This window comes from Pseudophryne corroboree, chromosome 1 (genome assembly GCF_028390025.1).
Source record: "Pseudophryne corroboree isolate aPseCor3 chromosome 1, aPseCor3.hap2, whole genome shotgun sequence".
NCBI classification, from domain to species: Eukaryota; Metazoa; Chordata; class Amphibia; order Anura; family Myobatrachidae; genus Pseudophryne; species Pseudophryne corroboree.
The window spans coordinates 539455698-539469079 of NC_086444.1; the positions used below are offsets into that span (position 1 = coordinate 539455698).

The 13382-nt window shown below is 47.3% G+C and overlaps 1 protein-coding gene across 4 annotated transcripts in view; it reads right to left on the minus strand.

The window, feature by feature from the left end:
• PSIP1 (PC4 and SRSF1 interacting protein 1) overlaps positions 1-13382 on the minus strand; it is a 369617-nt gene that overhangs the window by 132768 nt on the left and 223467 nt on the right. The gene's annotated exons all lie outside the window — the stretch shown is intronic.

Sequence of the window (13382 nt, forward strand, 5' to 3'; positions counted from 1 at the left end):
TAAGACGCTCCCTTGGTCGCCACTCCCCCTGGTTCATGATCAGTTTCCTCCGGGTTTCCCGCCATGAACTGAGTTCCCGCTTCCGTCTGAGACGCTGTGTATCTAATAGGACCCAGTCGCAGCATAGGCAGCTGTATGACTGGAGCGTCGGTGTTCACTTGGGCATCTGTGTTCACTGTAGGTTCATGGGGCGATTGTGTACACTAATCGCGTCTGGATACACTCAGCGTTCACTAACGTATTGATCGATCCTGGAAATGGGGTGAAGTCTCCCTGTATCCCACTCTCTTGAGCCGGATGATACAGCACTAGGGGCCTAATTCAAACATGATCGTAGATGTGCTAAATTTAGCACATCTACGATCAGCTTCCCTTACATGCGAGGGAACACCCAGCACAGGGTTAGTCCGCCCCACATGTCTGGCCCTACCCCGCCGCACAAGTACAAAAGCATCACACAGCGGTGATGCTTTTGTACTTGAAGAGTAACGCCCTACCAGAACAGCTCCTGCGCGCTGGCAGGGAGCTACTCGTCGCTGTTCGGATCGCAGCGGCTGGTGTGACATCATGCAGTCGCCGCAGCCCGCCCCTCGCACGGCCTGGGCACACCACCATTGCCCGGACCACGCCCCTAAAACGTTGGCTAAACGCCATCGTCCCGCCCAGCGACCGCCTCTGCTTATCCATCAGGCAGAGGTGATCACAGGGCTGAGACGCCCGTCGGCTGTCTAGCATGCGCCGGCGCACTTCAGACCTGATCGGTAGCTGTGCAAAAACGCACAGCAGCGATCGGGTCTGAATTAGGCCCTAAGTCTTTATCTACCTTTGGTATGAATAGTTGGATTAGTGCCTGATGCATACGAGTATGTAAATTATTGCTGCTGTTTTCATTCGCCGTTTCTCCTACATACTTGAAATGTATCTGTAGTGGATTATGTGCTCATATTGCTTATTATACTAATGTATAACCTGTGACTGATTGCTAGTGTGATTGCTGACTTTACTATTTTCTGTCAGTTTCTGTGTATTCCTATCCTCAATGCTGGTGCAAAGCAGGGAGGGATCGGATTGTATGTCACTTTAACAAATTTTATAGGGATTGCAGTCACAATTTGTGTAGTTAACACTGTACAGGTGTGTGATTAATTTATCATGTCTAAGAGAGGCAAGGGTGAGGAGGATACACTCTCCACAGCAGCACCAACACTCATGTCATGTTTGTCTTGCAAAGCTGGGTTAACCTCTCAAGATCTGGTTCAAAATGGATTATCTACAAATTGTTTTAGCTTTCACCAAAGCCTCTTGAATAATCCGAGGTAGGCACAGGTTCAAGTTGAACCCCCATGGGCTACCTTTGCAAAGACATTATCCAGTATAGCTAAGCAGATAATGCCAGCTCCTACACCAGGTATAGGTTACCCTATTAATCCTTACATGCAACATTCCACCTGGGGGTAATCACATCCAGTACCGGAATCAGCAACCTCTCAATAGAAACAGGCTGAAAGGCCGGTGGTAAGTAAATTACTTAGACATGAAACAACATCTTCACAGTCTACACATGCATCAGATGAGGACTCCTCGTCTCTGTATGCAGACCCGGAGCGCGATGAGGAAGGCCTCAGCTCAGTGGACATTCCTGAGCTAATTAGTGCTATGAAAGCCATTCTAGCCTTAGAGGAGGCAGCACAGCCTTTGTTTAAATGGGTGTAGTATGGCATGCCGGCAGCCATGATCTCGGCAGCCCGCATACCGGCGCCGTGATCCTGACCGCTGGCATACAGACAGCTAGGCGAGCGCAAATGAGCCCCTTGCGGGGTTGCTGCGCTTATTCTCCCTCCAGGGGGGTCGTGGACCCCCAAGAGGGAGAATAGTTGTCGGTATGCTGGGTGATGGGATTCCGGCGCCAGTATACTGAGTGACGGGATCCCAACAGCAAGCATACTGAATACCACCCATTAAAATCAAAGGCACCTGTGTTAAAACATCCCAAAAAACAGTTAGGACTGAGTTTCCTGGGTCAGAACAGCTGACGTAAATTATGCAAGAGGCTTGGGTTACACCCAGTAAGAAGTTTAGAATTCCAAGGAAATCGAATTCCCATTATCCTCTTCCAGCTGGGGAAGTGGCTCCCAAAGTAGATACGCATGTCATCCGACTGGTGCGAAAATCTACATTAACGCTGCCTTCAACATAATTAAATGATGTCACGGATAGGAAAATAGATGGTTTTCTTAAAACCATTTTCTCCTTGTCTGGGGCAATCATAAGACCAGCCATGGCTTCAGCCTGGATGGCGAAAGCAGTGGCAGCCTGGGCTGATGCATTGGAGGTTTAATTTTCAATGGCTAGAGAGCAAAAATCCCATATTACACATCAAACAGGCAGCTATTTTTATGGAAGAAGCAGCCTTGGATATGGGTACAATTGCCTCTCAGGCATCAGTCTCCGCAGTAGCAGCTTGCAGAGCTGTTTGGCTACGTACATGGAAAGCTGACTCAGAATCCAAGAAAGCTCTGGAGTCTTTGCCTTTTACTGGAGATAATCTTTTTGGCAAAGAATTAAACAGTATTTTGGAGTCAGAAGCAGACTCCAATAAAGTGAAGTTTACACACACACACACACACACACACACACACACACACACACACACACACACACACACACACACACACACACAAATCCAAGCCTAGATTTCCAGCTTTTCGGACTCAAGGAAAAGCAAAAGGAAAGGGTTATGGCAAACAGTCTCAATGTGACAAGTCTGGTAAGACTAAAAAGCATTGGGCTACCAGAGGGCCGGCTTCCAAATCAGGAGATAAGCCATCAGCATTATGGTGCGGCCCTCCACCTGGGGGACCTCAGTGTGGGAGGCCGACTTCTTCAGTTTACACAGATCTCGCAGCAGTCTACCACAGATGCCTGGGTGCAAGAAGCGGTATCTCAAGGTTATGAGTTTGCTTTCAAGAAAAACCCTCCTCAAAGGTTTTTTTTGTACCAGCCCGTCTTCAGTGAGAACAAAGGTCAGGGCTTTGCAGGAGGCAGTTCAGAAGTTGCTTCAGTCAGGAGTGATAGTTCCAGTTCCTCCTGCACAACAAGGACAAGGTTTTTCTAGTCCAGAAGCCAAATGGGTCGTTCCGGCCAATACTCAATCTCAAAGTGCTGAAAAAGTACATTTGGGTGCCTCGGTTTCATATGAAGACTCTACATTCCATTACGTTGGCCATGGAGCCGGATGATTTTATGGTATCCCTGGATATCCAGGATGCTTACCTTCATGTTCCTAAAGCACTGTCTCATCAGCTCTATCTAAGGTTTGCTATCCTCCAGCAACATTTTCAGTTTCAGGCCCTACCATTTGGACTGGCCACCACTCCCAGAGTGTTCACCAAAATGATGGTGGTAATGACATCTTATCTCCGTCAGCAGGGGATAAGGATTTTTCCATGCCTCAACGACTTATTAATCCTGGCAAAATCTTAGGAATTGCTTCAGTGTCATCTGCGATAGACAATAGCTTGTTTGCAGAGACACGGTTGGCTCATAAATTTGGCCAAAGTCGTCCTTGGTTCAGTCACAACGGATGACTCAATTGGGGACTGTGTTGGATTCGAGTATTCAGAGAGTAATTTTACCTCTGAACAAAATATCCAAAATTCAGTCAAGGATTCAGGAGCTGCTACACAGTCAAAGGGTATCCATTCACGCAGCAATACGTGTGATGGGGTTGATGGTGTAGACATTCGACATGGTGTACTATGCTCTGTTCCACTCCAGGCCTCTGCAACGTCTGATCCTTTCCAAATGGAATGGTTTTCATCAGACAATAAAAACACAGACTATGGTCCTTCATCTGGAAGTAAGGAGGTCATTAGCCTGGTGGCTACAGACATCCCATCTAGACAAAAGGAGGCCCTTTTGGATATCAAATTGGGAAATTCTGACAATGGATGCCAGCCTTCAGGGCTGAGGAGCGGTGTCAGGAAGGAGTTGCTTCCAGGGGCAGTGGACCAAGGAAGAAATTTGCCTGCCAATATATTGGAACTTCGGGCCATATATATGGCACTTATTCAGGCAAAGGACATCCTTCAGGGGAAACCAGTCCAAATCCGCTCAGACAATGCAACGGCAGTAGCGTACCTCAACCATCAGGGAGGAACTCGTAGCCAAAACGCAATGAAGGAGGTAAGTTACACGTTAAGGTGGGCAGAACTTGATCATCTAGTCTTGTCTGCAGTGTTCATTTCTGAAGTCCTAAACTGGGATTGCAGATTTTCTCAGTCAACACGCCATTCATGTAAATGAATGGGCTTTACACCCCGAGGTTTTCCAAATTCTGGTAGACAAGTGGAAGTTACCGGAGATAGATCTCATGGCGACCAGTCAGAACAACAAAGTTTCCGCATACGGGTCAAGAACAAAGGATCCCAGAGCAATCTTTGTGGATACAATCAGTGAGATTGGACTTTCGCCTGGCCAGTGTTTCTACCAATCACCCGGTTACCCAGGGTGATGCGAAAGGCAAAACAAGGAAGGGGCGCCGTGATACTAATAGCTTCAGCTTGGCCCAGAAGACATTGGTACACAGATCTGCAGAGGCTGTCGATGGATGCTCCATTTCTACTCCCTCAACGTCCCCATCTAGGATTCTCACAACAGGTTATTCAAACAATGCTCAGAGCAAGGAAACCTTCCTCAGCTCACATTTATCACTGAATATGGCAAGCCTATACTCAATGGTGAAGTGACCGGAAATTTGATCCTAGGACTTTGAGTTTCCAGAGTCCTAGCATTCCTTCAGTGAGGAATGGACAAAGGTCTAAGGGTGGCTTCCTTGAGAGTTCAAGTGTCAGCATTGACTGTATGATTCAAAAAAAAAATTGCTAACCTACAGGAGGTGCACGATTTTTTCCAGGGAATGCTGCACACTCAACCTCCTTTTGTTTCTCCTACAGTGCCTTGGGACTTAAGTTTAGTCCTAAAGGCCCTTTAAGTTGCCCCATTTGAACCACTAAAAGTGGATTTTAAATGGTTGACAGCTAATGTTCTCTTTCTAGTGGCTGTTGCTTCAGCTAGAAGAGTTTCAGATTTAGGGGCATTGTTATGTCGCCCTCCTTTTCTGATTTTTTTATCCAGATAGAGCGGTTCTCAGAACCAAATCTGGGTATCTTCCTAAGGTGGTGTCTAAATTCCATTTTAACGAAGAAATTGTAGTCCTGGACTTCCAAGGGCCGGACCTGTCTGCGGGAGATGCATCGTTGGACGTAGTCCATGCTTTAAGGATCTACTTGGATCGTACCAGTGCCATCCAAAAAACAGACACTCTCTTCGTTCTCTACGGATTTCACACGAGAGAATGCAGACACTGGTGAGGTGGCTTCGAACAACGATTTCAGAAGCATATTCTCAAGCTGTTCTCCCTGTTCCGGCTAATGTCTCTGCTCACTCTACTCGTAAGGTAGGTCCGTCATGGACAGTACAACGTGGTGCTTCAGCAGAATAAATATGAAAGGCAGCCACATGGTCTCCATTAACACATTCATTAGACATTATGCCTTTGCCTCTCAGGACGCTGAATTCGGGCGAAGGATTCTCCTGTACAATCAGGAGCGCCCCCACCATTAAGTTGCTTTGGGACATGCCAATGTTATCCTGTGGATAACCTGAGGACCCTGTAGGAAAAATAATTGTTATGGTAGACTTACCGTTGATAACTCATTTCTCCTAAGTCAACAAAATCCCACCCTGACGCACCTGATTTGAGGATCCTTTCACTTATTAACCTCTTCCTTCTTGTGCGGAAGAGTGTGCATGTGTGTTCTTCTCGCCTGATTAGGGCTCTCTATGATGCTCCTGCCTTGAGCTTCGGAAAACAACATATTTGCCTGAGCCAGGAGGCGAGGATATAGGGACGGGCCCATTGGATTCTGGGATGCCGAAAGCTTTGATCGTTTGGTGCCAATCCACTGTCGCTACCTCGTATCCAAATGTTATCCTGCGTACTTAGGAGAAATAGAGTTATCAATGGTAAGTCTACCATAACGATTATTTCCATATATAATTTTCTAAATTGCCTGCCATTAATACTCAAGTTCCTCTGTGTACAGTCTCCCATATTTTTAATGAGAATATACGGAACTCAACCTACTGCGGTGCCTGTTGTAGGTGACCACGCCATTTAAAAAAATAAATACATACACACACTTTAGTATTTCTCTCTTCCGAGTATTTTCTTCACTTTTAGGATTCCTTATTTCCTTATTCATGTAACATGCAGATCAATCTCCTACAGTGGTACCACTGGTGATTACAACATACCCAATTCCAAAAGAAATTTAAATATACGTTTTTAAAATATAAGTTTTTGGATACCACAAAAATAAGCAAAATAATTAAAACAAATAGAAAGTCTGCCAGGCTCAGAAGACAATAATTTACTGCTATGTATTCAAACCACAGAGATCTACGTAATAACCAAGAAAGTTAACTGTTACTAGCTAAGGATATGGTTTTAAATATTAACCCATAGTTTCTCCACCATTACAGTACAGGTTTTAAGTTTATCCCTCCTAAGTTTTTCTCAATTTAACAAACTGGAATCAATCATGAATATCCATAAAACCTGCACAGTAATTGTGGAGCTTGGGGAAACTCTGTATTAACCACTATCTATCACGTAAAAGTATATTTTCATGTCAGACATTTCTTTTACATTTCTGATGCCACAGTCTAAAAATGATTATGCTAAAATATTACATTTGTATGTGCTCCATTATATGGTAACTACTGTCTTTTGGAACTGACTGAATCTGTAGAAATATCTCCAGAAGAATTGACGATACATGATGTAGAGTGTTCCCGCCGAAAAAGTTCATAGCGTTTATGACCATTTGTTCCAGAACATAGATTGGTAACAGACTCTTATCGGGACCATATCCCCTATAGGCAGCACTGAAAGGTTACCACTCCCATCACGGAAGGCTGCAATCCATTCTTATGATTGTCCAGTACCAAATTGCGAAAGGACAAACTCTGTTGAGATTGTCATTCCAGTCACGTAAGAAGCGATACGTGCATACTTCAGGGAAACTTTAAGAATTGACAGAACAGGTGATGGAAAGATTTAGTTTTCTTTCAACAGCAACTATCTGGAAATCGCTTGAGGGGAACTTGGCAAACGATACCACTTCGAAGGTGGACATCATTTTTTCTAGGAATCTCATGGGTACACAGACCTCACTTGCTTTTGCAATAAGAGAATCTTGACTACTGGTAAGAATACTTTCTGCTGTACGGTGATAACAACAACAAACCCTAGGGAAATCATCTGCTAAACTGGAATCAAGCTAGTTTACATGAGTATGCGCCTGAAAAAGTGAAAGAGTCTTTGTTGTTGAGGTAATCGAGGACTTAAACTTCTGGCTCTCAAAGAGAAACACTCTTGCAGCCATGATATTCATAAACAGTCTTCGCACATTTGTTAGGCAGAAATTTAAATAACAAAAAGTGCAAAATGTATAATGCTGAGATTGCTGCATTATACATTGCTGAGATTGAAGTGCAAATCTGAGAAGGTACTGGTGACCCTCCCAGGTTGTAACAAGTAAATATGCTTCCCTGATATTCCATGGACAACATGAACTCCTTTTCCCCCTAAGATATATATCACAAATCTGAGGACACTCCAACTTGAAACTGAGGTTCAAAACTGGACATAAAAGTACTGTCTGGTTTGTGGACTAGAAAACAAAATCTTTTGACAGGGTATAGCTCAATCTATGTTTCTTTGACTTTTTTATGGCAGTAGTCCTCAATTTCAACCCTTAAGTACACCCAACAGGTGCACACCCAACACATGTGTCTGAAGTGGAACTAAACCATTGGTCCCTCAAGAGAAAAAGACAATATTCAACCACATGAGAAAATGGGTGGGTAAAGTCCCTTTCATGCTGAGAAGATTTTGTTGTTGGTCTCACTTGACTACACCTGGGCTATTGTATTTCCCCCATGAATAAGCCCTTCCAGAAGATCAAAACTTTAGGACCTTTCGATTTAGCGACATTAACAAGGAGAAAATAATTCATTCTCAGTGAACACTGACTGCAATTCTTTTCTAATTCAGGAACAAAAGGACATTACCAAGAAAATGAAAATAGGATTTTAGTACCTACCGGTAAATCCTTTTCTCCTAGTCCGTAGAGGATGCTGGGGACTCCAAAAGGACCATGGGGTATAGACGGGATCCGCAGGAGCTTGGGCACACTGAAAAGACAAACTGGGTGTGAACTGGCTCCTCTCTCTATGCCCCTCCTCCAGACCTCAGTTATAGGAACTGTGCCCAGGAGAGACGGACATTTCGAGGAAAGGATTTTTGTTTAACTAAGGGCTACAATACATATATATATATATATACCAGCCCACACCACGGTATGTACAACCGGAGTAACAGTAAACCAGATAACAGTATGAAATAACAACAGCAACAAGCTGAAAAGCATAAATACACAACCCGTGTATAAACTAACTTAACCCGCAAGAATACACTGCAAGCAACAGTCCGCACTGGGATGGGCGCCCAGCATCCTCTACGAACTAGGAGAAAAGGATTTACCGGTAGGTACTAAAATCCTATTTTCTCTTACGTCCTAGAGCAGAGGTTCTCAAACTCGGTCCTCGGGGGCACACACAGTGCATGCTTTGCAGGTAACCCAGCAGGTGCACAGGTGTATTAATTACTCACTGACACATTTTAAAAGGTCCACAGGTGGAGCTAATTATTTCACTTGCGATTCTGTGAGGAGACCTGCAAAACATGCACTGTGTGTGCCCCCGAGGACCGAGTTTGAGAACCTCTGTCCTAGAGGATGCTGTGGACTCCAAAAGGACCATGGGGTCTATACCAAAGCTCCAACCCGGGCGGGAGAGTGCGGGCGACTCTGCAGCACCGATTGAGCAACATGAGGTCCTCCTCAGCCAGGATATCAAACTTGTAAAACTTAGCAAAGGTGTTTGAACCCGACCACGTAGCTGCTCGGCAAAGCTGAAATGCAGAAACCCCTCGGGCAGCCGCCCAAGATGAGCCCACTTTTCTGGTAGAATGGGCCTTTACAGACTTCGGCACTGGCAGCACAGCCGAAGAATGAGCTTGCTGAATCGTACTACAAATCTAGCGTGCAATAGTCTGTTTCGAAGCAGGATGACCAATCTTGTTGGAAGCATACAGGACAAACAGCGCCTTAGTTTTCCTGGCAACAGCCGTTCTGGCGACGTAGATTTTCAAAGCTCTCACAACATCAAGAGACTTTGGAACTGCCACAGCATCCGTAGCCACCGGCACCACAATAGGTTGGTTAATGTGAAACAAAGAAACCACCTTCGGCAGAAATTGTTGACGAGTCCTCAATTCCGCCCTATCCGAATGAAAAATCAAGTACGGGCTCTTATGAGATAAGGCCGCCAACTCTGACACTCGCCTGGCAAATGCCAACAGCATGACTACCTTCCAAGTGAGAAACTTCAACTCAACCTTACGCAAAGGTTCAAACCAGGAAGACATGAGAAACTGCAAGACCACCTCAAGGTCCCATGGTGCCACAGGAGGCACAAACGGAGGATTGATATGCATCACTCCTTTCACAAACGTCTGAACCTCTGGGAGGACAGCTAATTCCTTTTGAAAGAAAATAGACAAAGCCGAAATCTGCACTTTGATGGAGCCTAATTTCAGGCCTGCATCTATGCCTGCCTGCAAAAAGTGGAGAAATCGACCCAAGTGAAATTCTTCTGCAGGAGCCGTTTTAGTCTCACACCAGGAAACATACTTTCTCCAAATACGGTGATAATGTCTCGCCGTAACCTCCTTCCGAGCCTTAATGAGAGTGGGAATGACCTCCCCGGGAATAACCTTACGAGCTAAGATCTGGCGCTCAACTTCCATGCCGTCAAACGCAGCCGCGGTAAGTCTGGAAACACGCATGGACCCTGCAACAACAGGTCCTCTCTTAGAGGAAGCGGCCAATGATCTTCCACCAGTAATTCCTGAAAATCCGGATACCAGGCCCTTCGTGGCCAATCTGGAACGACGAGAATCGCCAGAACCCTTGCTCGTCGAATGATCCCCAGTACCTTTGGAATGAGAGGAAGTGGAGGGAACACATACACCGACTGGAACACCCACGGAGACACCAGGGCGTCCACTGCACTGGCTTGGGGGTCCCTTGACCTGGAACAATACCTCGGAAGCTTCTTGTTGAGACGAGACGCCATCATGTCGATCAGCGGAATTCCCCAACGCTTTGTCACCTCTGCAAATACCTCTTGGTGAAGAGCCCACTCTCCCGGATGGAGATCGTGTCTGCTGAGGAAATCTGCTTCCCAGTTGTCCACTCCCGGAAGGAAGACTGCTGACAGGGCGCTCACGTGTTGTTCCGCCCAGCGAAGGATTCTTGTGGCCTCCGCCATAGCCGCCCTGCTCCTTGTTCCGCCTTGACGGTTTATATGTGCCACCGCTGTGATGTTGTCCGACTGTACCAGGACAGGTCGACCCTGAAGAAGGCTTCTTGCTTGTAGCAGGCCGTTGTAAATGGCTCTTAACTCGAGAACATTTATGTGGAGACAAGCTTCCTGGAGCGACCATTTCCCCTGGAAGTTTCTTCCTTGGGTGACTGCGCCCCAGCCCCGGAGACTTGCATCTGTTGTCAGAAGTACCCAGTCCTGGATACCGAACCGGCGTCCTACTAGGAGGTGAGAACTTTGTAGCCACCACAGGAGAGAAATTCTGGCTCTGGGAGATAGACTTATCTTCCGGTGCATGTGCAGGTGTGACCCGGACCATTTGCTCAGCAAGTCCCACTGAAACACCCGGGCATGAAACCTGCCAAATGCTTCGTACGCCGCAACCATTTTCCCCAGAACCAGAGTACAGTGATGGATCGACACACTTGTCTGCCTCAGAAGTTCCCTGAGCATCGTCTGCAGTTCCAGAGCTTTTTCTTCGGGAAGAAATACTCTCCGTAACTCCGTGTCCAGAATCATGCCCAGAAAAGGCAGCCGAGTGGTCGGAATCAACTGAGATTTTGGCAAATTTAGCACCCAACCGTGCTGTCGCAGAACCGACAGCGACAAATTCACACTTCTCCGCAACCGTTCCTTGGACCTCGTCTTTATCAGGGGATCGTCCAAGTACGGGATAATTGTAACCCCTTGCTTGCGAAGGAGAACCATCATTTCTGCCATGACCTTGGTGAAAATCCTCGGGGCCGTGGAAAACCCAAACGGCAACGTCTGAAATTGGTAATGAGAATCCTGTATCGCAAACCTGAGGAAGGCCTGATGCGAAGGATATATTGGGACGTGTAAGTAGGCATCCTTTATGTCGACTGACGCCATAAAATCCCCCCCTTCTAGGCTGGAAATCACAGCTCGAAGAGATTCCATCTTGAACTTGAAAACTTTCAAGTATGGATTGAGGGATTTTAGATTCAGAATCGGTCTGACCGAACCGTCCGGTTTCGGTACAACAAAGAGGCTCGAGTAGAACCCTTTCCCCCGTTGGGACGGGGGAACGGGAACAATGACCCTCTGTTGACACAACTTTTTTATCGCTGCCAGCACCACCCCCCTGTCCGGAAGAGACACTGGAAAGGCCGAAATGAAAAACCGGTGAGGGGGCACCTCCTGAAACTCCAGCTTGTATCCCTGAGACACAATCTCTAGGACCGAAGGATCCAGGTCTGATGACCTGACTGAAGATCCGCAGACGTCCCCCCCCCACCCACCGGTCTGGACTCCCCCAGGGAAGCCCCAGCGTCATGCGGTGGACTTGGTAGAGGCAGGGGAGGACTTTTGGTCCTGGGCGCCTGACACGGCAGGCGACTTCCTTCCCCTTCCTCTACCCTTTGAAGCGAGGAAGGACGAACCTTTTCCACGCCTGTATTTATTTGGACGAAAGGACTGCATCTGCTGATGAGGTGCCTTTTTCTGTTGTGTGGCAACATAGGGAAGAAAAGAGGACTTACCCGCAGTTGCGGTAGAGACCAGGTCAGCCAAGCCGTCCCCAAACAAGACATTACCTTTGATGGGTAAAGCTTCCATAGCTCTCTTGAGAGCTGCCGTGTCAGGAGACGGAAGCGCCACTTTCTTAGACAAACGAGATAGAGCTTTGTCAACATTTGGAGACGACTCCCATTTTTCCCTGTCATCAGAGGGGAAAGGATACGCCATGTAAATCCTCTTGGGAATCTGCCACCTCTTGTCCGGCGACTTCCAAGCCATCGTGGATGTAAAGCAGCCTCAGTGAAATCGACCTCGGAATCAGAGTCCGTGTCGGTATCAGTATCTACCACTTGAGTAAATGGCCGCTTTTGCGACCCCGATGGGGTCTGCACCTGAGACAAAGCATCCTCCATGGACTTTTTCCACACCTGTGTCTGTGACTCAGATTTATCCAACCTCTTTGACAAAGAAGCTACATTCGTATTAATTGTACTTAGCAAAGTGAGTAAATCAGGTGTCGGCTGCGCCGATAGGGCCAAATCTAGACCCGCATCTGCTCCCCCAATAACCTCCTCCGGTGAATAACATTCAGCCTCAGACATTCCGACACGTATTATCGACACACGGACACGCACACAGACGGTCTCAGCTAGGGGACAGGCCCACAATGAAGCCCGGATAGAGAAACACAGAGGGAGTATGCCAGCTCACACCCCAGCGCCCAAAAATCCCGTCAAAGGATATATGTGACCAGCGCTGCTCAAAGTATAATAATATGCACCACAAACTCCTCCCCCCCCCCTTCCCCGCCCGAGTAGCTCCCCGTTACTTTCAGAGGAGCTGTGGAGGTCCCGGGTCAGCGTCTCCTTCAGTCGCGTGTGGAGGAGAAATGGCGCTGTGAGCCGCACTGCTAAGCTCCGCCCCTTCCCAGCGCGCTTCAGCTCGCCAATTTTGAAAAACTGAAAATGCCGGCGGGGGTCAGAAAAACAGTGCAGAGGCACCGAAAAAGGCTTCTGCCGGCTCCCAGACCTTAGTAACATGCTGCCCAGGGCGCCCCCCACAGCGCCCTGCACCCTGTGAGTGCCGCTGGTGATAGTGTGTGGGAGCATGGAGCGCAGCGCTACCGCTGCGCTGTACCTCCGTTACTGAAGTCTTCTGCCGTCCTGAAGTCTTCTACCTTCTGCATACTCACCCGGCTTCTTTCTTCTGGCTTCTGTGAGGGGGGTGACGGTGCGGCTCCGGGAACAAGCAGCTAGGCGCACCAAGTGATCGAACTCTCTGGAGCTAATGGTGTCCAGTAACCTAAGAAGCAGAGCCCTTAAACTAAGTAGAAGTAGGTCTGACTTCTCTCCCCTCAGTCCCTCGCTGCAGGGAGCCTGTAGCCAGTA